The following is a 23,267-nucleotide window of genomic DNA, read 5'->3' on the forward strand; positions in this document are numbered from 1 at the left end:
GAAAATAGGTCCTGCACTGTCGCGTACATTTATATAGGAAACTGGGGTACCCCAGGGTGGTGTACTCAGCTGCATGCTCGTTGTCGTAAAGATGAACACGCTTCGTGCATCTTTACCACCAGCTATTTTCTATTCCGTCTACGTAGACGATATACAAATAGGTTTCAAATCCTACAACCTCACAGTCTGCGAGAGACAGGTACAGCATGGTTTGAACAAGGTGTCACAGTGGGCAGAGAAAAATGGCTTTAAAATCAATCCTCACAAGAGTTCTTGTGTTCTGTTTACAAGAAAGAGAGGCCTGGTTCCGGATCCTTGCCTACAACTGTGTGGACAACAGATACCTGTAAACAAAGAACACAAATTTCTAGGTGTTATACTTGACAATATACTCACTTTCATCCCACACATAAAACATCTTAAAGAAAAATGTCTGAAAACAATGGACTTAATTAAACTACTATCGCAGACTACGTGGGGTAGTGACAGGATGTGCTTAATGAATCTCTATAAGAGCCTGATTCGGTCACGACTAGATTATGGTGCCGTGATCTATCATTCTGCCGCCCGAGTGCGCTAAAGATGCTAGATTCGGTGAACCATCTAGGAATCCGCTTAGCTACGGGCGCTTTCAGAACAAGTCCCATTGAAAGTTTATACGTAGAATCAAATGAGTGGTCACTTCATCTGCAGAGAACATACATCAGCCAAACATATTTTCTGAAAGTGCACTCTAACCGCCAACATCGGTGTTTTAATACCGCTAATGATATGACAAATTCTACACTCTTTCGGAATCGTCCCTCCGTAAGACAACCTTTCTCGATGCGTGTGAGGGAGCTTAGTCTTGAAATGGATGCCCCAATCCTCAAACGTCGCCTAATGCCCCCAGCTAAGCTGCTACCTCCTTGGGAGTGGCAGATGATACAATGCGATATATCTTTCATGCAAGTTACAAAACACGCTCCAGAAATTGAAATACAAGTGCATTTCCGGGAACTCCAATACAAACACTCCTGCACGGAGTTCTACACAGACACATCAAAGTAACGCGAGGGGGTGTCCTATGCAGCCGTCGGCCCATCCTTCTCGGAATCCGATGTACTGCATCCGGAAACAAGCATCTTTAAGGCTGAGGCCTACGCACTGTTGTCGGCTGTAAAGTATATAAAGAAATCAAAACTCGAGAAATCAGTTATATATACGGACTCCCTAAGTGTTGTGAAGGCCTTGATGTCATTCTGTAACCACAAAAATCCGGTAATTAATGAACTCTATTCCGTCCTATGTAAAACGTATATATGTAACCAGCATGTCATCATATGCTGGGTGCCGGGTCATAGGGGCATCGAAGGCAATGTTCTGGCGGACCAGATGGCTGTATCAATTGCATCGTATTCTGTAAATTCTACCGCAGCAGTCTCTGACACAGATCTGAGGCCCTACTTGCGCAGAAAACTGCGAAACTACTGGCAACGCTCGTGGGACATGAAAACAAATAATAAATTGCACATAATAAAGCCACAATTAGGGTTCTGGCCTTCTGCAACAAAATCACGCCGAACAGATGTCCTATTCTGCCGTCTAAGAATAGGACACACATTTGGCACCCACAATTTTTTACTCACTGGAAATGAGCCCCCAACCTGTGGGAGATGCGGTAAGAGGCTGACCGTCCTCCATGTCCTCCGGGCGTGTCGGAAAGCCGAATCTGACAGAAAGAAACATTTTCCGTTAGCATACCGGCAGCACATTCCCCTTCATCCTGTAATGTTACTCGGCCCAGAACCGCTCTTTGACACCAACTCAGTTCTAGACTTCCTGAAAGATGTTGTGTTACATGTAATTAGCCCTATACGTTCATAGCGTCCCCTCTCTCCAGAGGATGCCGCTGTGAAAGCTATTTCGCATAGCACATGCCTCTCGGCCCTTGCGTTTCAAGGGCTCTGGTGAGGCAGTAGTGCTCTTAACAATTTTAGCATCTCGCATATTTTATATAATGCAGCATTCTTTTTAATGCATTTCAGTGATCATAGTACATGTCATTAATCATTGCCATAATTTTATTACCTGAAATTTTTATGCAATTTACACACTCTTTTAGGCCCCTTTACAGCCAGGTTACATTAAATTCACAGAGCCCATCACACCGCGACATATTCATTACCACTAGCATGGCGCTCTTTGGCCATACTAGGCCCTTGCGCCATTAAACCTCAAACATCATCATCATCATTATCATCATCATCATGTTTCTCAGGATGATGTCCACCCGAATCCGGTGCCGGGTTCCGTCCGGGACAGAAACGTCGCTACTCGCCGCTTTCGCTCCGGGCGTGAAGCCCAAGTATTGAAGTATGCGCCTGCCGGCTTCGGTCATGTAGAGCCGCTCCAGCTGGGCGGTCCGTTGCGCTTCCGCAATTTCGTCGAGGGTATTGTGTACCCCCAGGCTCAGGAGCTTGTTGATGTTCGTACACTCGAATAGTCCGAGCGCCGCCTTGTAAGCTCGGCGTATCAGGGCGTTGATTTTATTCCTTTCACATTGCATTAAGTTGTGGAAGGCTGCAACGTAGGTGACGTGGCTGATTACGAAGGAGTGCACAAGCCGAATCAAGCTTTCCTCCTTCATCCCGGCCTTGCGGTTGGCAACCCGTCTGATGAGACGTATGGCGTTGGTAATCTTGGCTGTAAGGCGGGAAATAGTCTCGCCGTTGCCCCGTCGCTTGTCTATAATCATGCCGAGCACCCGGATTTTGTCAACCTCCGGGATTACGTGGCCGTTTCTCGTCACGATCTTGATGGCCTCGTAATCCCTCGCTTCGCTCTTCTTACGTCTGACGTACATCGGTGGTAACACCAGCAGTTCTGACTTGCTCGGTGAGCAGATCAAACCGGAACCGTTCAGCTGGTCCTCAATCGCGTCGAGGGCTTCTTGCAGCGTGCTCTCAATGTGGCCATAGCTGCCTCCCGGAACCCACAGCGTGATGTCATCGGCGTAGATGGTGTGCCCGACGCACTCGACGCGAGAGAGTCGCTTGGCCACCCCGATCATAACGAGGTTGAATAAGAAGGGCGAGATGACCGAGCCTTCGGGGGTCCCAACACTGCCGAGCCTCTTCTCTTGGAGCCGTAGATCGCCGGCGGAGAGCTCGGTAGTCCGCCCCGTCAGAAAGTCCTTGATGTAATTGCACGTTCTAGCACCCATGTTGAGTCTGGACACCTGGGCTAGGATCGCAGAGTTCTTCACCTTGTCGAAGGCGCTCTGCAGGTCCAGCCCCAGAATGGCCTTGTTGTCTTTCGTTAGGGTGTCATCGTCAATGATATCTTTCTTCAACAGAATCATCGCGTCTTGGGTGCCGAGGGAACGCCGAAACCCGATGATCGTGGTGGGGTATAGTCCCGACTCCTCCAGGTAATCCTGCCACCTACACATGAGGACGAGCTCCAACACCTTGCCCACGCAGGACGTGAGCGAGATGGGCCGTAGGTTGTCCGTGTTCGGCGGCTTGCCTGGTTTGGGGATGAGTATGGTCTTGGCAGTCTTCCACTGCTGGGGCAGTGACCCCGCTCTCCAGCACTTGTTGTAGTAACCGGTGAGGTTTTCGATGGCCACATCGCTGAGGTTCTTGAGCGCTCTGTTCGAGATGTGATCCGGGCCGGCCGCCAACTTGCTGTTTAGTTCGTGCAGGGCCGCTCGCACCTCCTCGACGCTGATATCGCGGTCGAGCTTCTCGTTGGCTTGACCACCGTAGTCAGGATGCCTTTCCGTGGGTGTAACCGGAAGGTATTTGCTGTTTATGCGCCTGATTACTTCGGTTTCGCCGTTTTCCTTGACTGCTCTGTGAATGATCTTTGCGAGGCGGTCGCGTTCGTGGGATTTTGTTTTCGTCTAGTCGAGCAGATGCCGCATCAAGTTCCAGGTTTTGCCGCAATGCATCTGCCCGTTCGCAGCATTACAGATTTCGTTCCATTGTTGCGTGCAGAGCAGCCGACAATGAACTTCGATGGCGCGATTCAGCTCCGCTACCTTCTTCCTTAGGCGCCGATTTAGTCGCTGCTTCTTCCACCTGTTTAGGATAGATTGCTTTGCTTCGAATAAATGCGCGAGGCGGCTGTCAACCTTGTCGACCTGCTCATCCGTTTTTATGATTTTGGTCGCCTCCTTGACCTTCCCCGCGGTGTGGGCGGACCATTCTTCTATGTTCTCGATTTCCTCCATCTCCGCTGGTAACAGGCTACGGAAGGCATCCCAATCCGTAAAATTATGTTTTCTGGTGTCCTCCGAGGCCTTGACCTCTTCCGGTATGATGATCTCTACGATGTAGTGGTCGCTGCCGAGCTCTGACCCCGTGTTGCGCCAGGAGATATTCCCCTTCTCATCGTTCTTCACGAACGTGAGATCCGGCGTCGTATCCCTGGACACAGAGTTCCCAATCCTTGTAGGATCAGTCGGGTCTGTGATGAGGGTGAAGCCCAGGTCTAATGTGTCTTGGAACAGGTCTCGCCCCTTGGCCAATTGCTTGTTATATCCCCATGCCGGGTGTGCCGCGTTGAAGTCCCCGCAGGCGATGAGCCTGTGAGTCCCCGCCACGGTACTGGCTCTGTGAAGGAGCGTCTTGAATTTTTGCTTCCAGTGTGAAGGGCTACTGTAGACGTTAAGCAGAAAGGTGCTGTACTTTTGTTTCTTGCCCGTAACGACATCGATGAGAGTCTATTCAATTTTACTATTGTGAAACTCGTGCTCAATGAAGGTGAGTCCCTTGCGAACCAATGTGCATATCCCTCTACCGCCGCTGACTTTTGGAGACTCGGCGTATACCCAATAACCGGGTAGCGACACTGCATCAGTGCGAGTCTCTTGTATCATGATTATATCAGGCTTGCTTGCTACTTGTGTTATGTGTTGCTGCAAGACTGCCTTCTTGCTAGCGAAACCGTTACAGTTCCAGTGCCAGGTCACGAGACCCTTCACTGCTGTAGTTGTTGCTGTTGCTGTAGCGGCCATGATTGTTGCTGATTGTACTGCCGCGTTATTTGCTGTATTGCGTTGGTTAACTGCTGACACGTCCGCTCGATGGCGGCGAACCTGTCGTTAGTCATCGTGGTGAACGTTGTCTTAATATAATCTTCGAGCCCGTCGAGGTGTTCCTCGATTTGGTCGACCTTGTCTTTCAGGTTGTCCACCCGGTCGTTGAGCTTGCGCTCCTTCAGGTTCTCGATCGCTCGTCTCTTGGGTGCCGGTTCCTTCTCAGCGGATGTTGACGGTACAGCGCTGCTGATGCTGGGTGTTGGTTCACATGATACCGCTTGGGGCGTTTCGTTATTGGTGGAACGGGTCGTCAGAAGCTTCTTGATTTCCATGATCTCGTTTGCCATCTTGCTAATAGTGGCATCTTGCCTACTGACTTTCGTCTCGAGCTCGTTGTTATTGCGCCTGAGTGCCTCGTTGGCTTCCTTCAACGTCCTCATCGCCTCGTCTTCCCTCGTCGTGCTGTTGTTGTTGCCATCGACGGTCTTGCTGGTGGTAATTGTCTTGGTCGTTGCGGTGGTCGTTGCGGTATTGGAGGTGGTGGTGGTGGTGGCACCCCCCTGCGCTTTCTTGGCACCGTGCCTTGCTGCATCGGCCCAGCTCACGCGGTCACGTGACTGCGATCGCTTACGGCTAAGGCTACGCTGTCTTCTCTCGTTGGCCCTGCGCTTCGAGACGGAACGTGACGCTCGGCGACCAGCTGGTCCGGCAGGTGTTGCGGTTGCTGACATCAGCGATAGAAATTCCTCAGCTCTGAGAGATGCTCGTTGTTGCTGCTGCGCTTGTTGTTCGGCCATCTTGCGCGCCCATTGTCTCCTTGTAACTGCGTATGGGACCTTGAACCTATTCTTGCAAACCTTGTCACCGGTCAGATGTGGCCCTCCGCACAATCTGCAAGTGGGGGTACAGCTATGGGCTTCCTTGGGGTCAACGGCCCCGCAAGCAAAGCAAGCCCTTACGTGAGGGTTTGGACAAACGTCACGGCGGTGGCCCACCTTTCCGCACTGCTTGCATACATCGAATTGTTTTCGATATAGGCTGCACTTGGTGAGAACGGGACCGTAGCACACGTAATTGGGGACCTTCAGGCCCTTGAAAGCCACGATGACTGTGGTCGAGCTACCAATCCTCTTCGCGCCAAGTGCCAAGGGATTTCTCGAGTTAACAATGTTCCGGTCGATTGCGGCCGTGGAGTCCTCTATTGGGATACCTCTAATAATGCCTTTAACGGTGCCATATGGTGCGGTTCGATATGCGGCAACCACGTGTTCCTTGCCACCAATGCAGATCGATTTTATCTCGGCGTAACGTGAAGCACGCATATCGTCGGGGGTACTCACCACCATGATGTTTTGTTGCAAGTTGGGGCAGAAGGTGTCCGCTGCTCCGTCCTCCCTTGATACGTTCGCCGCCGTCATGATGGCTGATGCCACGGTGGCAGTCTGAGTCCTCGCGATGTTAAGGCCGCCCCGAGGCCGCACTATCACCTTGCTCTCCTCCCTCGGTAGAGCGTCCGGCATCCTTGCTGCCCTCGTCACCGAAGCTTTCACGTTCCTGCAAAAGTTCTTCGTCATAGGTCTTGACTGGCGAGCGGCAGTCCCCTGGCCGGCCAAGGTCTTTATACACCGGCCTACGTGCGACCAGTCTGCATCGTCGTTGAATTCCTCGGAAGAAATTTCTTCCCCTTGAATTTCAACACACATCTGGCTAACGGCGGAATTTGCCGGGTCCCGAACCATGGACGTCTCCATCTCGGTCGACCTGTTTGTGTAGCCGCCGCCCGAAGACGACGGCCTTTCCTCGCAGAGGTTGGGCCCGGCTATGGGCAGATCCAAGCTGTTCGATTAGACTAAGTCGAACGGCGCCGGCCTCCACGGAAATTCCCGGGAAATTGGCGAAAAATTGTAGCTTTTGGTAGCCACCGGTACCGGTTGATGACCTGCACTCTCACAGACACAGTGGTAATAGTTATACCGCGGTAAAAAATAATTAGCACTGCAAAATTGGTCATAAAATCCGGAGCCGTTGTGAGCACGTCAGCTCAGACCATGGCTCACACCCGCCAGGCGTTCATGAAAAGCAAGCGTGCTCTTGCCCAACCGGATGGCAGCGCGAGTGCGGCGCGGAACGTTATCTAGACCACGTGAGAGCTTTCATGTGCTAGAAGTGGTATGTATGGTGTCCCAGGTAACTCTAGCAAAGGTATAAGAATATAGCAAGGCAGGTTAGGAAAACGCGTGCAGATAAATAAATTGGGTTATTGTATAGAGGAAAGAATTTTTTTTATTCTGCTTCATTGCTTATTTATTTATTAATATTGAGCTAACTGGAATTTTGAGCTAAATGAAAAAGGTGACGAGCCTTCGCATGAACACCTATTCCAATAGCTTCTAACTTCCACTATGTTTTTTCTGGGTATTAAACAAAGACCTCTAAGTATAAGTAATGCAAATGACATGCTCGTTCGTGTGCCGCGATTGGAGTCCTCCCTACGAATTCTGCATATGAACGAACGCAAATATGGCTTGGAATCCTCGCAGACGAAGAAGGTGAAAGAGCACTGACGCAGGCTTCTGCGAATCGGCATCTTGAACAGCTGCGACAGACCCAAGCACATCGCTGAGGTAAATCGAGAGTCAACACCTCTGTTGCTATTCACGACGCTTTCCATCGCTATATGGCTTCTTAGTCGACAGGCTAAGGGGGTCATTGATACGCGATGCATATTAAAGTAGTCCTATCCAGCCTCGGAAACGCACACGTCGCATATATTTCCCTTTCTTTACTTTGTCGCATTTAGCGGAATTTTTCTAAGAGGAACTGAAATGATCGAAGTATAAATTCTAACGCTGCAGAATGAGTTGTTTCCAACAGCTGTTCGCAGCTCTCTCATGGAAAGTTTTCCCCCGAAGTGTTTACTCCAGAAATTGTTTTAAAATATTCAAGAATCTTCAATTAGACAGAACGCAAAAAAATATTCTGTCTTGCTGCCATACAGCGTCCAACCAGGTACATTCGGTGGCGTTTTTCTACTTCCTTGCCATTAAGGATTTTAGTAAAGTTAGCTAGAACATCTGGTGCATGTACTGTAACGGAGCTCTGAAGAGGACAGCATCACACTTCCTGCCCAACGCTCTCCCCTGGTGTACCTGCAGGGGAGGGTTCTGCAGTGAGAGAAGAGGATGGCACACACGTTCAGCGCCAGCGCTCATGGCGCTGGAGATATAAGAAACAGAAGAGTTTCGGCTAATGCGCAGTTACTGAAAAGACTTAGTTGCACTTGTTTCGCTTACCGGCTTTCTTCACTATGGAATGTCGCAGTGAAACATAAACTACATAAATGTGCTCATTGAAACAAATCCGCGACTTCAAGCGCATCATTGCTTCAGCGTAAAATATCGCGTTCTGAAAGATTTATTCTTCTTGGCCAAATCTATATGGCCCGTATGTTCTGAGCGAACTTTCTGCCATTTTCACTGCCTGTTCACTCGAGTACAATATTTATTTTGTTGGATTCATCAGGCATAATTTAAACCTCTTAGACATAGCGCACGTTTGGGCGCACAGTTGATTTAATTCTCATCTACGTACATTTTTCACGTATATACCGGTCCCTATATTTTTTTTATTTATCAATGCTGTAAGCGTTGAAAGGTTCATACAGGAGTAGACATTCCAAAAGCACAGGCGTAATGTTATGTCCCACGAGGATGCATTAAGCTCTGAAAAAGAAGGCGATGTTTACATTCGACACACCATGTAAGCAAAAGGTACATACCAGGAAACAAAAGTTAAGCATACATTATGTACGCGGTGTGAAGTGAAAGAAGCAGTTATAAAATGCAGAATGGCTGTGTCGAGTAATACACAAACAGAATCGCATGCACTGAAGAATAATAATACGTGCACCCAATGTATAAACGTTTACGAACACCGCGCACTGAAATGTGCGAAGGGCCGTACGGCCACCAGCGCGAGTGAAAGAAGCTGCGGCAAGAAAACCCGCTTTTTATAAATTTTTGAGGAACGCTCAGTCAAGGTCGAACAATGCGTTCGTCTTTCTCATATTGGCTTTAGATACAATTTCAGTACCGACAGAAATGAGTGCGCAGATTGTGAATAATGTGACTTGGAAGGGAATTCTAGAGCTCTACAATTATTGGGAAAAAGGTATGTTAGTGTGCTACAATGCAAATACAAAAAGAATGCCTAACCTATTTAGCATCTTTAGCTTTACTAGAGTGACATCCAGGGGCCACAAAGTAGACGGAGCTTGTTAAGTTTATGAGGTCATCATATAGAAGGAAAAGGAACTTATAACATGACAACATCCCCGGACGAGAAAGTGTGGGATCCCGCAAAGCTGTTCCGAAGCAAGGGATCACTGCGCAATCGCGTGTCCTAGAAGTTGATCTGGTCGACTCTAGCCCTATTAAAAACGTTTTCTCCGGCCGGAGCCCGTCCGTATTTCGTTTCATTGCTTACCTGAGAACAAGAAGACCCACAGAAAAATCGTCATTGTTACATTCGTTGGAGCAACTCGTCCGACAGAGATCGAAATGGGGCTACTCATTTACCAGGCGAAATCGGTAACTCATCGCCTTCTTCAGTGTATTCAGTCCTAGCGCTATTGATATAGCATTAAGGGATTTTGATCGGTTCGTCGCTGTCGTAAAGGTGGAGTAAACGACGAAATAAAATATTGTCCATCATCAAAAGAACTGAGCTGTCTCTGCAGTGGTTCTCACTCAGCTGACCAGGCTAACTGTTGGGCGAGAGTAAGGTAATTGCAAATCTTAGAAATAATTGCATAAAACTGATGCTCAAGGCTGAAAATCCACAGGGAGGCACAGCGACCTACAATGACACAAGAGTTGAAGACAAATAATTGCGAGAAAGAGACTATCTCCCAAAGAATAATATATTGAACTCCTTTTTCAGAGGTAAAATTCTAGACAACGTAGCTTCTGCTGCAGGTGTTAGCTAAACATAGGTATGCTAAAGGTATCACAACAGAATATGCGTTCGAATTGTTCCGCTATACCTATATTATCTCTGTACCCAACACTACCCTGATATCAGTGTATTGATTTCCACTCACCCTGTTCTTCACTAACCATATCGAAATTGTCGTATTCATTAGAAGCTGTCTACCTCCCTCGCCCAAGACACTTAAGTCTCCTTCGCTTAATATTAGGGAAGGTGTGACGTTAAATGAATATGCAGATGCTCTCGCAATGGCATCTAAAGAGGGTCCTGCAATCCCTTTTTTACCTACGACAGCTTTACTCTCTGCTGTGCGATTCAGAAAATATACTCTCAAAAATACCTTAACGCAACGATCATTTCTAACGTCTGCTTTCCTTTATCTCAGTTTTGCTTGGAAGTATAAATAGTACTGTAGCGAAAAATTGGAGTAATAGTTAAGAATCTGCAGTACAGAACTCCCTTATTGAACTTTTACTTCCACTAATCTTGTCTGGCTATGTCACTTTTGCGTCATTTCTGCAACGGAATAAATCTCTGCAATATTTTTTACATGTCGCTGTTGCAGTATTCAACGCAAAAATATAAAAGACCCTTTCCAAAGTTTTAGATTGAATTCGACACCACTAAGTCTTTCCTTTCGGGCTACCGAACTGAGTTAATGCCGCATGAAGGTTTGTGAAGCCCTGTGCATCTTTGTGCGTGAGAGAAAAAAATATATGCAAGAATTACTTTTTATGTAATACTCACATAATGGAGTAGGTATATCTGTAACAGTAGGCTATTTAAATTTCATTCGCAAGATACTTAATCCACTTCGCCTTAATTTATTTCATAAAAAATAACAGATTTTTTCACTGCCAGATTCATGGCCGATCCCCCTGTGCAAGTTTCGCCATTTCACGTGGCAACGCTATCAGAAACGCTGCGATTCTTTGAATCCTTTGTGTAGGTGAACCGGAGCGTCCGCTTTGAATATATTCTAATGCAATGTTTAAGTCTTTCGATGCGGGTTCCATCCTGTGTTGCTGCGTTGTAACCAGGCTCTTATACGCCATTGATTTCACTGAAATGGAGGTTGTCTCCAGTGCCCTACCTAGAAATCGGAGTTGTTCTCTTCGGGACATACATATATTAAATGACTCTTTATTCATATTGAACACTTGATAATAAAGAAGTAGAACGCGGGAAGCGACGACCCGACGCAGTATCAGCGTTGATGTTCTGCCGATCTCGTAAGCTGCCAGTCGCTTTCACGGCCATTTGTCTAAATTGAACGGTACTGCGTATATTTTAGCTTCCCACGTGCACCACTTGCTTCATATTCGAAATCTGTAAATAGTGGAGACCGCTTCGATAGAGGAGCTTTGACAGTCACCTTGTTTACCTGCCAACAGTGTCAGAATTGGCCCCGGAATTTCCTGTCGAATGTTGAATTTTCCAATGTCGAATTTACGGAACATTGGAATTTCTGCATGCATATGGTAGCAACAATGAGAAGTCACAAACATAAAAACATGCTAAAGTATCCCCCTCGATGCTTTCGATTGTGTCTGGTGACTCCCATCACCGCGATTAATAGGGATCCAATAGTGCTTTCATGCGATGCCCCTACGCGTTTTATTAATTGCTGTTGTTGCCTGTTGTCACTTATGACCGGCTTGAATTATATTGCAACCGAACTACCAGCGGTCGCAGTGACATGGCAATGTACGTATTTACCAATTTATTGATGTTGCTTCTTTTGGATGCATATCAGACATTCGCCGCATATCAGACGCGTAGTGTGTATTGCTTGCCTCCCGCCCTACTAAATGCCGTTCTTCATATCCGTGAAGTACCTTTAGGTAAAGAGTTAAAATTACCAAATGCACCAGTCGGTGTTTCGAAAACTTAGTGGTGTCTTTCCGGGTAAATTGCGCGCTCTTATAATTGCATACAAATGGGAAAGTCAACGCTACGCATTTTAGGGTGAACATTCGAAACTCTCCCCTGAGGAGTAAAACTGAGGAGTAAAACACCTAAAACAGCTAACAGCGCACCACTTCGAGCCACTGATTAGAGCTATACGTAGTCTGTATGTAGCAGCGGCTTGCGTTGTTTCGTCGGATGTTGGTTCTCGTGATGGCGAGTTCAATGCGAGTGGCGATTGGTTGGTAGTGAATTCGGGGGAGTCAAAGCTGTCAGTGACTGAGAGCTCTGAAGAGCTTCTCCAGCTGACACTGTCATCCGAGGGCACTGCGCCAATGGTCAGGCGCGTTCGAGCGTTAGCTGAGTGTTTCGCTCTTCGCCGTCGTTTTTCTCTGCTGGCAAAACGGGCATGCCTTGCATGCCTGTTGCTCTCGCCTGCCGCCATTCACGTCACACGAAAGGGTTACCTTCCCTACATTCACTCCGTAATAGTTTCTGATGATTAACGATAATTTGTTTAGTAGACAGCAAAAAATAGGCTGTGTTTAAGAGCGCGTGTTGCGATGTATTAGTTCAGTTTCAATGTTCTGAGCAATCGAATAGGTAATTTTTCATCATGAGTTCTTTTCATACATTTAGGAGGAGCAAAGGCAATGCTTTATGTCCTGCGACAGGGAGATGGTTGAAATCGAGGTAGTGGAAGTTCTGCGTACCTCTGCCTTTAAGGACAGCGTCGAAATGTCACCCTTTACACATTCTATGCTTTAGTTGTACAGGTGTCAGCTTTGTGAACTCCTTCGTACACGTACAATAGTGATAACGTCAGTAAGAATTTGTGCACTGCGAGTGGTTTGAAGAAGTTCCAGCTAAACTTTGAGACGTGCTGTTCGATGCACGTATGTGCAGCTTTGCAAAATGTCGTTACTTGAACTACTAAATCTCGTACCACAAAACAATATAGAGCCTAACGGTAAGAACACAAAGAAAGGCAGTAGGAATATTTTTAAACGTAAATGTGTAGGGACCAGTGAGCGGATGTTGAATTATCAATAAACTTCACATTCTTTACAGTGCAATACACATTACAGGAGAAAATAAAGTACAGCCGCAAGACGTAAGTGCAGCCACAAACTTCGCAATATGAGCAGAATATTCCAACATTAGGGCAACGACAATGCTCAGTTTTCTGAGTATTTCTGCACATGTAGCAACCCAAGCCTTCAATGTTGGCGGCCACGTAAACCGCAATATTGAGTGATAACGTGTCATCCATTCGGTAACCGTTAATGCCAAATGGAACAGCTTTCGTAAATGTGCACAACACGCCGACGTCCAAGGCGCGACCCTTTGCGAATGTCATAACGATAATAGTAAAATATGCACTAGTTCAGAAAAGCAGGTGAAGTACTATTGTTTGTTTCAGGAACGCAAAAACAATCGATTTGATTCGTTGCAAACAGAAAGTGGCTGAGATATAGCTAGTGTAAAGCCTAGGGCTTTATGTCTAAATACAACTTCGAAGTCTCACCGCAGACGCAAGAAATATAAGGAAAGAAGGAAATAATTGCTCTCCATTTGAAATTTAATACCACAAATAAAAGTATACGAGCATGACCTATTGTTCAGGATAAAACTTAGAACCAAAGAAAGACAGGTGCTGAATTTTGTGTGGGAATATTTACTGAGAACGACATATATTACATGTGGAATGTACACAAAGAACGTCGCAATAAATAAGAATAACATCCATTCATATCGCTGCAAACGAGACCCGTATAAGAATTACAGCAAGCGAACTGTCCAGCCAAAAAGTGATTTCCGCGATATACTGAGAGGTGCCTTGCTAAGACATGCAGTGCGGTCCCGCGCTTACGGGGCAGCCTGAATGATTTCATGTGTGCGGTGAGAATCATGGTTGCCGATGAGATTGTTTGTGCGAACGCGGGATGCACTCGCTAGTAAGGCAGTGAATGTGATAAGGATGCATTGAAAATAAGAAGTGATTAACAGAGAGGTTAACCAGACGAGGTGTTCGTTGGGGTACTGTGCACAGGAAAATGCGGTACGGGCAGAAAACATGAGAAAACAAGAGAACATCTAAAGGATAACGCACCACTTTGCACAATTTTACACTAGCGGTTTTAAAGCAAAATGGACCGATGTCCGCTGGTGCCATGGTCCAAGAAAAAATCCCTTTTTTAACATTGTGCACATTATTCTTCTTCTGGAGCACGCCTTGTGTTAACACCTTCCTGTGGCTCAACTTAAAAGCTGGCAGGCATACTGGCTATATTGTATACTACCTTGGTTGCGCGCTCCATACAACTGATGCGGGGACTGACACCGCATTCGTTTTTCTTTTTGTTTTTCATAAGACAAGTTGCTCTTTAATGAAATAAACTGCTATGTGGGGCTGAAAAAAAAGCCTTTTTGCGCCTAAGAGCAGCTCCATCTGCTTTACTTGATTGGAAATCCTGAAAATGCAAGGTACTTTGGAATATTTGTGTTACTTGACAGCTTTCCTTCAAGCGTGATTTATCCCTCACACACACACAAACATGTACAAAAACTGAATGGCGTTGTCTTGCAGCATTTGGGTCGCCACAACACACGGAGACGTCTTTATACAAAAATGTCCTAACTTTCTGTCGCTTCTTGCGTAGCAGTTCCCAGCCTCACTTTGTAAATGTGCCAGGTATTCACCAACCAATCTCTAAGTTGTCAAGGTGCTAGTACCGCGCAAGCCACTGCAAATCGTTCTGTCGATTTTCGGGATTAAGTCAGTACGTGGAGAAATACAGGGACCGCTGGAGCACTGTCTCTTTAAAGGCAAGACATTTGTTCAACTTAAGATGCAAGATACAGTTAACGAAGGTCTGAATATCCGAAGTGCTGTATTGATCATCGTCAGCGTATTTTCCCTTCAGCCATCATTTTTATTAGTAGCAAACCGTTTTCTAACCTCGAAATAGTTTTAGCTTGATATGCGGCGCTAACCTCTTAGAAATAATTTTTTTCGGGTGATATATAGCACAGCATCACCTTTGAGGCTGTAGCTGCACTGACATGTTTTTTTTTGGCAGCAAGTTTTTCTCAGCTCTTGCTTTTATTCAAGAACCCTGCGGATGTAGTTGTGCTTGTATAGATCCTTTTATATCAATACTTTATACCGAAACCTTTATGCTCCTTTTTATCGTGAGTCACTGCCAATATTTTGATCCTTACATATTTTACCCAGTTTACAGCGACATTAGGCCTTTGTACAGCTCCATCACATCTACGCAACTGAATTTGATCATTTCCTGCACATTGCATGCGCAAATAATTGTCATTTGTCATTATGCTCTTTGGCCATAACTGACGCTTGCGCCTTTGAATGGCATGCATCATCATCATCGATTCACCTAATTTGCAGCTAATATGCTAACCACATAATAAATTCAGCTCATCGTACCGTACGTTATCTATGCCGTAAGCTTTCCGTCGCTTATTCCTCTATTTAACCACATGCTTTGCAAACGTTTGTGCGGACAAAACAACAATATGTCAATGAACTTTTTGACGCCCACCGCAATAACCATACACACACTCTCGAGTCGGTTCAGAGCTCCCCGACAGGATTAATTCTGTGGAATCATTCGTAGAATTCAAGAATCATTGCAATAAAAGCCTAAACAAATTTACCCTCTCTAGTCTCACGTCGAGGATAGCACGTGTTAACTTTTTTCATGTGTTTTTCCGTTCTTTGCCTTTTAAAAACCTGTACATAAATAAAAACCACCGCATTACCCGCATCAGACACTGTAGCACTGTATAACTCCCACAAGCGCAAACCGTGACTTGTCAGCACTCATTTTTCCTGCGCACAGCACGAGACAGGAATGGCCTGCCCACCGAAGCTGCCATTGTCATTGACCCACTCACTAACATTTTAAGCGGCTGACTGAAATCATTCCTTTGTGACTTGTACTATCTTTCTTTGCCATTAGCCGGCCACTCGCTCATGTAATGTCTCAACAAGAAACATTTGAGGAAATAAATCAACAAATGAATTCTAAAGCTGACAAAGCACGGTGCACGACAGCAGAAGACAGCGTAGGAAGTGTTTGAAGCAGGAAAGCTCAGGCAATCTTGAGCTCGCGCCTCTCCGGAGAACTGGCGATGCGGCTGCTGTGCCGAGTGCTTCACTACAACCGCCCCCCATCAAAAGAGGAGCCATCCTGGTGACTGATGGTAAAGAGAGCATCAGTGGGTCGTAATACGGCTACGGTAGGTGTATGTGGACACTTTCACGACCACGAGGCTTTGCTCCATAGGTGGCCTGACAGGCTTGACGATATAGTTCACAGGCGATTTCTGCGTCCCAGCACGGTAGGGTTCTTGATATCTGGAGACATGCTTGAATGGGATGCCAGCAGAAATAGCTGAATCCCAAGCCACTGAAGGCGGTCTTGAAGGCAGTGTCAATGCGGCTGGTTATCGCCACGTCGAGATTTGCTGCCATAAACACATTTACAGTGATTCAATTCGTAAGCGGTACGTTAGGATAGCTTCAAATTCATGTTTAGTATCGCATTTATGAAAAGCAACATACACGCTGATCGCGGCGTTTAAACGACGCGCAAAGAGCGCCGAAAGCGCCTACATATCCTTTGGAGCTGCAGCCAAAGTTTCCCCAAATCTCCAGCCAGTCATGTTTTACGATATTGGGCGAATCAGACACTTGCAGAACCGCACCGGCATCATGTATACATCTATTGTAAACACAATGGTAACGGAGGCAGCTGAGGCAAGCAATGGACGCGCCACCACGTGAGAGAGCGTGGAAGTGCCTAAGGGACAGCCGTGAAAACGGCCAATAGCAATGTGGCATAATACGACGACATTAAAGCGCATTGCGCTTATACAAATTCAGCAGGATATGTCGCGAGATTGCTATCGCTTTTCTCACCGCTATTCGTAATTTTGGTTCCCTCAGGTGGTTGGTAATAAACGTAGTGGTAAGGATGTAATAGATGTTCTCTGACACCCATGTGCACTACTGGCCAATTATAGAGCCCTAGAGAACCCAATGACAGGCGTTTGATACTTCGAGAAAAGTGCGTTTAGGATGGTAATTTTAAATTTTCCTCTCGGTGTTGATGATGCTACATTGACCGTTCAAACGTTGCATCATATTATTCGTACACGCTGTAGCAAACTTACGGTGAATAAATCTTCTAGCTTAAACACACTCTAACTTGCTGCGTCAAAGCGGCTGCCCTGCCTACTGCTATAAAACCAAATGTTACCTTTGCCAGCTCTCATGACGATGGTACGTGCGCTGTTAGCGATACATAGGCGAAGGATGAAGGTAAAATACTTTATTTCTCCTCCTGGCTGGCAATTCTTGTGACTGTCTAGGCCATCAGCGCAAGGAACACAGCGGCGGTGCCGGGACGACTTCATGGCAGCATCAAAATTGCTTGGCATCAACGAAGGCTTCGTACTCCGGGTTCAACAGCTAACAAGTACAAATGCGTTGCCGTACATTTTTCAAGCCTCTACATTGAAAGTAAGGTCTTGTGCTGGGGGTGAAGTCGCTGACTATTCTTTCTTACAGACAGTGTCAGTCTTGGCGAGCTCGGTCGCTTTGCGAAGTGTATTCACCATGCGAGAAATTATGGAACACACACTAACTAAAATTATTTATCTTAAGAAGAAATGTGCTCGAAGTACCCTTCTACGATGTGTCCTGAATTTACTGAGGGCCATTTTCACGACATACGCGTACATAGCCGTATTATGATTCGGCGCTCCAATGTGACTTTATTGTAATAGAGCGATGTAAGAAACGAGATAAAATTTGCAGCTTGAATGTACCGGTGGTTTTGAGGACCACAGTGTGCAGGCTGTTCTTGGCCTGCACTATAGATATTGCGATGTGCACGCAGAAATTTACAAAAAACTGAGCCGTGTGTTCGCACTTAACGTGTAACGATCAATGCGGAAAAGGTCAGGCCCAGAATGCTAGCATCGTTCATTCCATGGAGAAAACGATTTTGCTTGTTGGACACATTATTGATCACAGCTTGCATGGCGTCCTCTTAGTTGTTGGCGCAGTACCGTCAGAAAAGGGTGTCCTCCTGTGGTGGCGAAATGTCCGAATGCACGTCCTAGTGGGTAGGGATTAAAACGTACACGGTGCTGTCCCGACCATTAATGTTGTAGCGAAAGATTATGAAGTCGCCTACAGAGAAACAGCTGCGTAAGCTTTAAATAAGGCAGGTTTCAGCTCGTCCAGGGATATGGCGGAGTCGTAGCAATTGACGCTAACATTCGTTGCCTGATACTGGTGTCACATTTGCCTGATCACGTTGCGTGATCCGTGTCGAAATTCTGGACCGCGATTGGCTCCTTTGCGCAAGTTACCAGAAGGTCGCATTCGCGCTCAGTAATTTTGATGTGAATCCTGCTCCATCGCGATCGGAAGTGCGGTGCCCTGTAGAGAGCGGCGGGTGAAATCGACGTGCAGTAACCCCTGCGTTCTTCCAGTGAAGTTGCGTTGAACAGTGGTTTGTGTGCTTGGGCTTCTGCAGGAGGAATGTGTAGAGGACCAAAATGCACACTATTTGGTGAATATGAGAAAATCTGCGGAAAAGGCTCTGGTGTGGCCTCTATGAGACAGCAGCACTAAGATCATCTTTAATGACGGTGCACAATTAAAACAATGTTGTGATCCCCTCCACTTAAAACACTATCCGGAATAATGCTTTTATATGAAAGATGTGGTAGAAGAGCAGACAGCTTCTTCGCGTCTATAGTTTGACTTGCATTTTCATTGACACACTTTGTTGTTTGTCTTTGGGACTCTGCCCGATATAAATAAAGAAACAACTGTGTAGACAAAGAATGTTGCATACTGCCGAATAGCGAATGTTCACTGTAAAAGGATGTGAAAGGAGTACCAGTCCGTATCAATTCCTCTGCGGCGGAGTAGTACACGCACCATCTGTCACGACTACACTCACACTCTGTTATCGCCAGTGCTGTGGCAGGTGCAGCTACTGTTCTGCAGCAGTTCAAGCATGAACATATGAGTGGTGATAATGAAGGCGACGCCTACTTCGGATTTTACGTGTACAAATTCGACAACTGATGCACAGAAACGTGGTACTAATGTGAATTTACTGCAAAAATCTACCTGACAAGAAACATTGCGCATATTATGGCGAACATGTTACCAGGTATTGTAATATATATCTGGCCTTGATATTTATCAATCGGCAGTAAAGGGCCATTTTTAACCTGCTTTATGCAATATCACTGTCCCAGACTGGCGCCGTGGAGAAGCAACCGCGACAAATTAATGCGGAGATAATGTTGTGTTGTCACATATTATTGCAGGCAGACATCACTAGATTGTGCGAACAGTTATTGGCTGTTAGCTAGCTCATATGCAAAGTGACAGCTAGGTAGCTCAAATGTGGTGACCAGTTGTTCTATAGAAACTTAAGAAAAGGTAATTATCACATTAAAAATGTTATAATTATAAATGTTGCCTATGTTTACGGCATAGTGGCCGGTAGTCGCATCATCATCAGCCTAGTTACGCCCACTGCAGCGCAAAGGCCTCTCCCATACTTCTCCAACTACCCCTGTCATGTACTAATTGTGGCCACCCCAATGAAAATTTGCCCGATGCTGGGCATAGTGGAATCCATCATCCATCTTCATGGTGGATTATGCTAATGGGTGGCATGCGGGGGGGGGGGGGGTGTGACGGGTGGCATGGTGGGTGCTGGGTGGCACGGTGGGTGACGGGTGGCACGGTGGGTGACGGGTGGCACGGTGGTTGCTGGGCACAGTGGATGCTGGGCGATACCGGGGGTGCTGGGTGGCACGGTGGGTGCTGGGTGGCACGGTGGGTGCTGGGTGGCACGGTGGGTGCTGGGCGGCACGGTGGGTGCTGGGCGGCACGGTGGGTGCTGGGCGGCACGGTGGGTGCTGGGCGGCACGGTGGGTGCTGGGCGGCACGGTGGGCACTGCGTTGGATATCATCGTGGGCACAGCACATCAAAGGCAAATTGTGTGATGAATTGAAGGAGTAGCCATTGCTGTTCGGATCTTTATGTGATGTTGAGTCTTGTGCAGTGTACAGTCTGTATATACATGTGGCCAAGATGCGGCTATTTTCTTTCCATAAAGAATCAATTTGTAAAGCACCATACTACGTAGCATATCATCACACTTTATTGAAAAAACATCACTGGACTTATACTGCATTTACTTTTGCACTCACTTGTCCCGGCGACCTGCTTCTGTAAATGTTAGCTCCGAAGGTGCTTCCGCAGAGAAGCAAGGTGGTTCTCCGGATGTGGTGCTGGTGGCCCCATTGGACGGTCACTTATGTATTTCCCCAGGCAGTCTAAAGGAAGAGTGCAATAAATATAGAAGTAAATTGTTTTTGCAATGATTTGTAGCAATAAGTGAATGAAGGAAATCTGCTGCAATCACTTCGAGTGAAAGATCGATTCAACAAAAGTTTCAGATAACAAAATGCAACAAATGTTACACACAAACATGCTACCCAGTGCGCGAGCCAGCACATGTTTACTTGCAGTGAGAATGCATACACATGCATCACATTGTTTTGCTGATTTACATGGAATTTTTGTATGTTTTAGCCAAAGCCACGCCTCTTCTTATCGGGAGGTTGGCTTAACTGCAAAATTTAGTCACATGGTAACTGTACTCAAAGCCTTATTGGGTGGATATTTGGCTTCTGGTTTTGCATATATATCTGCTCACATTTCCTCACATTTCACAACTCACATTTTCAACTCACATTTTCCTTCTGAACGAACTTGTACACAATGTAAGCACACACTCAGTGTTCTTATTTTTAATCCTTCCATCAAAATAGTCGTTATCACTGGTCTTGTTGTATGGTCTCCCTTCCCTCCTTGTGTAAATTTTGTCCTCAAGAGTTAGATGAACTGACTGGCAAACTGAAAACGACACTACAAATTTCACCTAGAAGATACGGCTGGTTCTCACAAAATGCACAAATACGGCGACAGGTGTTTGTAGGCATACTGTAGCAATAATGGGCGCAAGCTACCTTTGACATTGCTGCAATACATCAGCTGTCACACGGCTACAACGCTTAAGACAACAGAAATGTAAGTGCACAGCAAAAAAAAAGTAGGTTCATCAACCACAAATTTGACTTCAGCAGCCACAACATAGGCAATTTCATGTAGCTAAAACAATAGCTAATATGTGGAAAATACATGCACAATTAAGCATCCTTAGCTAGAGATACCTGCATACCAACATAACACCATGAGTTGCAGTGCATATGATGCTTGTTCTTGACACTAGTATATTGTCAAAAATACTTTTCCGATTACGTACAATGTTTTCAATTTATTTGACCAGTAATTAAAGGCTCTTGACAGCATTACAATTTTGACTTGCTAGTTGAAAATACGCTCACCTATGTAGCACCAAGCAGAATAAATATAAAACTGCCCACTGTGCTGACCACATACGTGGAAAGAGACGCTAAGTAATAGAATTATTTCTGGACAGCTGTAGACTTAGAGCTGTAGACTGTAGAGCTTGTTGGCTGATTATCACTAATAAAACTACACCACTGCGAAGCAGATGTTCAGTGTGGTGCTGTTGAAATCAAGTTCACTTGATGAGCAACATAGCAATATCCAGCAAATTCTTTAGCAATAGCAAGCAGGCAATCATGCATGTGCAAAATTGCATGCTTATTTAATGTTAGTGCATCAATAGACTGAACTATGTACCAACTATATGGTCTATGCTGTATAGACAGAAAGCCAAAAAGGATGCAACTGGACACAAACTCTGCCACAATGCCTACTTGCCTGAATGGGTATAGCTTAAAAAGAATATAAAAAGAAGTTGAGAAAGAAAGCAAGCTTACTAGAAAACTCCTGAGTACTGTAGTACCTAAAGCACAGTGAATACTGGCCTTCATGTACCATTTAAAGAAATTCAAGCTCGTGGCCATTGTTCTTGGAACATGAGAGAAATAATTGTGAAATTAGTGCAGAAGGTTGGGCTAGTTGGCATTGACACAGCTCCTGTGACATGGTTACTCGCACAAACAAGGGGAAGGGAATAAAGGTCGGACAAGCCAAAACGGTAGACTTCAACTGAGAAGCTTTATTCAGAAGAAACATGCGAAGAGGCCACCACATGCTCAATTAATGTGCAGACAGATGCATAAACGAATGTGCCACATAGGCGACAACCAAATGCACATAGAAGCTGATAAGCATCCACAAGAAGCCAGTACAAAGGATTCACCAGGTTCTTCTAAAGACACAACACTTATTTATCAGCTAGTACCAGTGACGGAGTGCTTACGCATTTATCAGCAGCTTTCGAATTGCAAAACACCTCAAACATTTCCCTATCTAACTGCCTGGCGCACTGACTGAGCACTTGTGTGTTATGGAGACATGGGGAGCATTTATGGCTACTTCAGCAGTGGTCATTCAAGTGGCCAACGCCTGTGAGAGCACTTAAAGCGTTCCGGTACTCCACAAGCCTCTCATTCAGGCAACTGTTTGTTCAATATACCACTTTCCACAGGGAAGTAGAATGTAGTATACCACCACCGCATTTCAGTTAACAAAGTGGGTGACATGCTCCTTAGTTCATGTACCTTGACTCCCAGCGTTGTTTACCAACCTGCACATTCTTGTGAGTGTTAGTAGTGCGAAAAAAATGCCTAAACCACACTTGTTCGCCAGCTTTCTTCTAGACGATGGGACACCGTGTGTATGCATGGCAGAGCTGCACGGCTACCACTGGGACATGCGTTACTGCACGTCCAGTGGGCGTACATAGGTAGTGCCCATGACTTTCTTGTTGTGCTTGCTTTGCTGTTAAAAATATTGCGGGTGTTTTTGAACAGTGTTCAGTAGGAATCAAGTTCACGCACGAGTTGCCAGAAGGTGGTCGCCTGCAATCCTTTGATATTCGTAAAATTTTAAATGATACTTTCTTTTCTTATATATACTCTGTTAGGAAAAAGAAGCCCTTGCTCGACTACCGTTTGGCACACTCCATGTTAAAATGCGCATTGCTACTAGCTGCCCGAGAGCTGTTCTGGTTAAATCTTGTACACCAGGTTTCCTGCAGCGCTCAACAACAAGCTAGTCATTTATGTAGGGCCCGATATCTCGATAAAACCTTGGTGTCAGTTACTGGGAGCCTCACTAAAGAAGTAAAAACTGATCTGGCAGCCGCTCGGTGCAATATCGCACGTCCCAGTGGGCGTCCTGTGGCTGTGTCATATATACACGGGGTGTCC

The 23,267-nt window shown here is 46.0% G+C and overlaps 1 long non-coding RNA gene across 1 annotated transcript; it reads right to left on the bottom strand.

Moving 5' to 3' along the window:
- Positions 1-233: 233 nt before the first annotated feature.
- On the bottom strand, positions 234-20,322 carry LOC142563704 (uncharacterized). The gene is made up of 3 exons (XR_012824388.1): positions 20,208-20,322; positions 1,629-1,711; positions 234-344 (listed from the first exon to the last, which is right to left on the bottom strand). It is a non-coding gene; the product is annotated as an uncharacterized LOC142563704 (long non-coding RNA).
- Positions 20,323-23,267: the final 2,945 nt, after the last annotated feature.

The sequence above is a fragment of the Dermacentor variabilis genome, chromosome 11, assembly GCF_050947875.1.
Source record: "Dermacentor variabilis isolate Ectoservices chromosome 11, ASM5094787v1, whole genome shotgun sequence".
NCBI lineage: Eukaryota > Metazoa > Arthropoda > Arachnida > Ixodida > Ixodidae > Dermacentor > Dermacentor variabilis.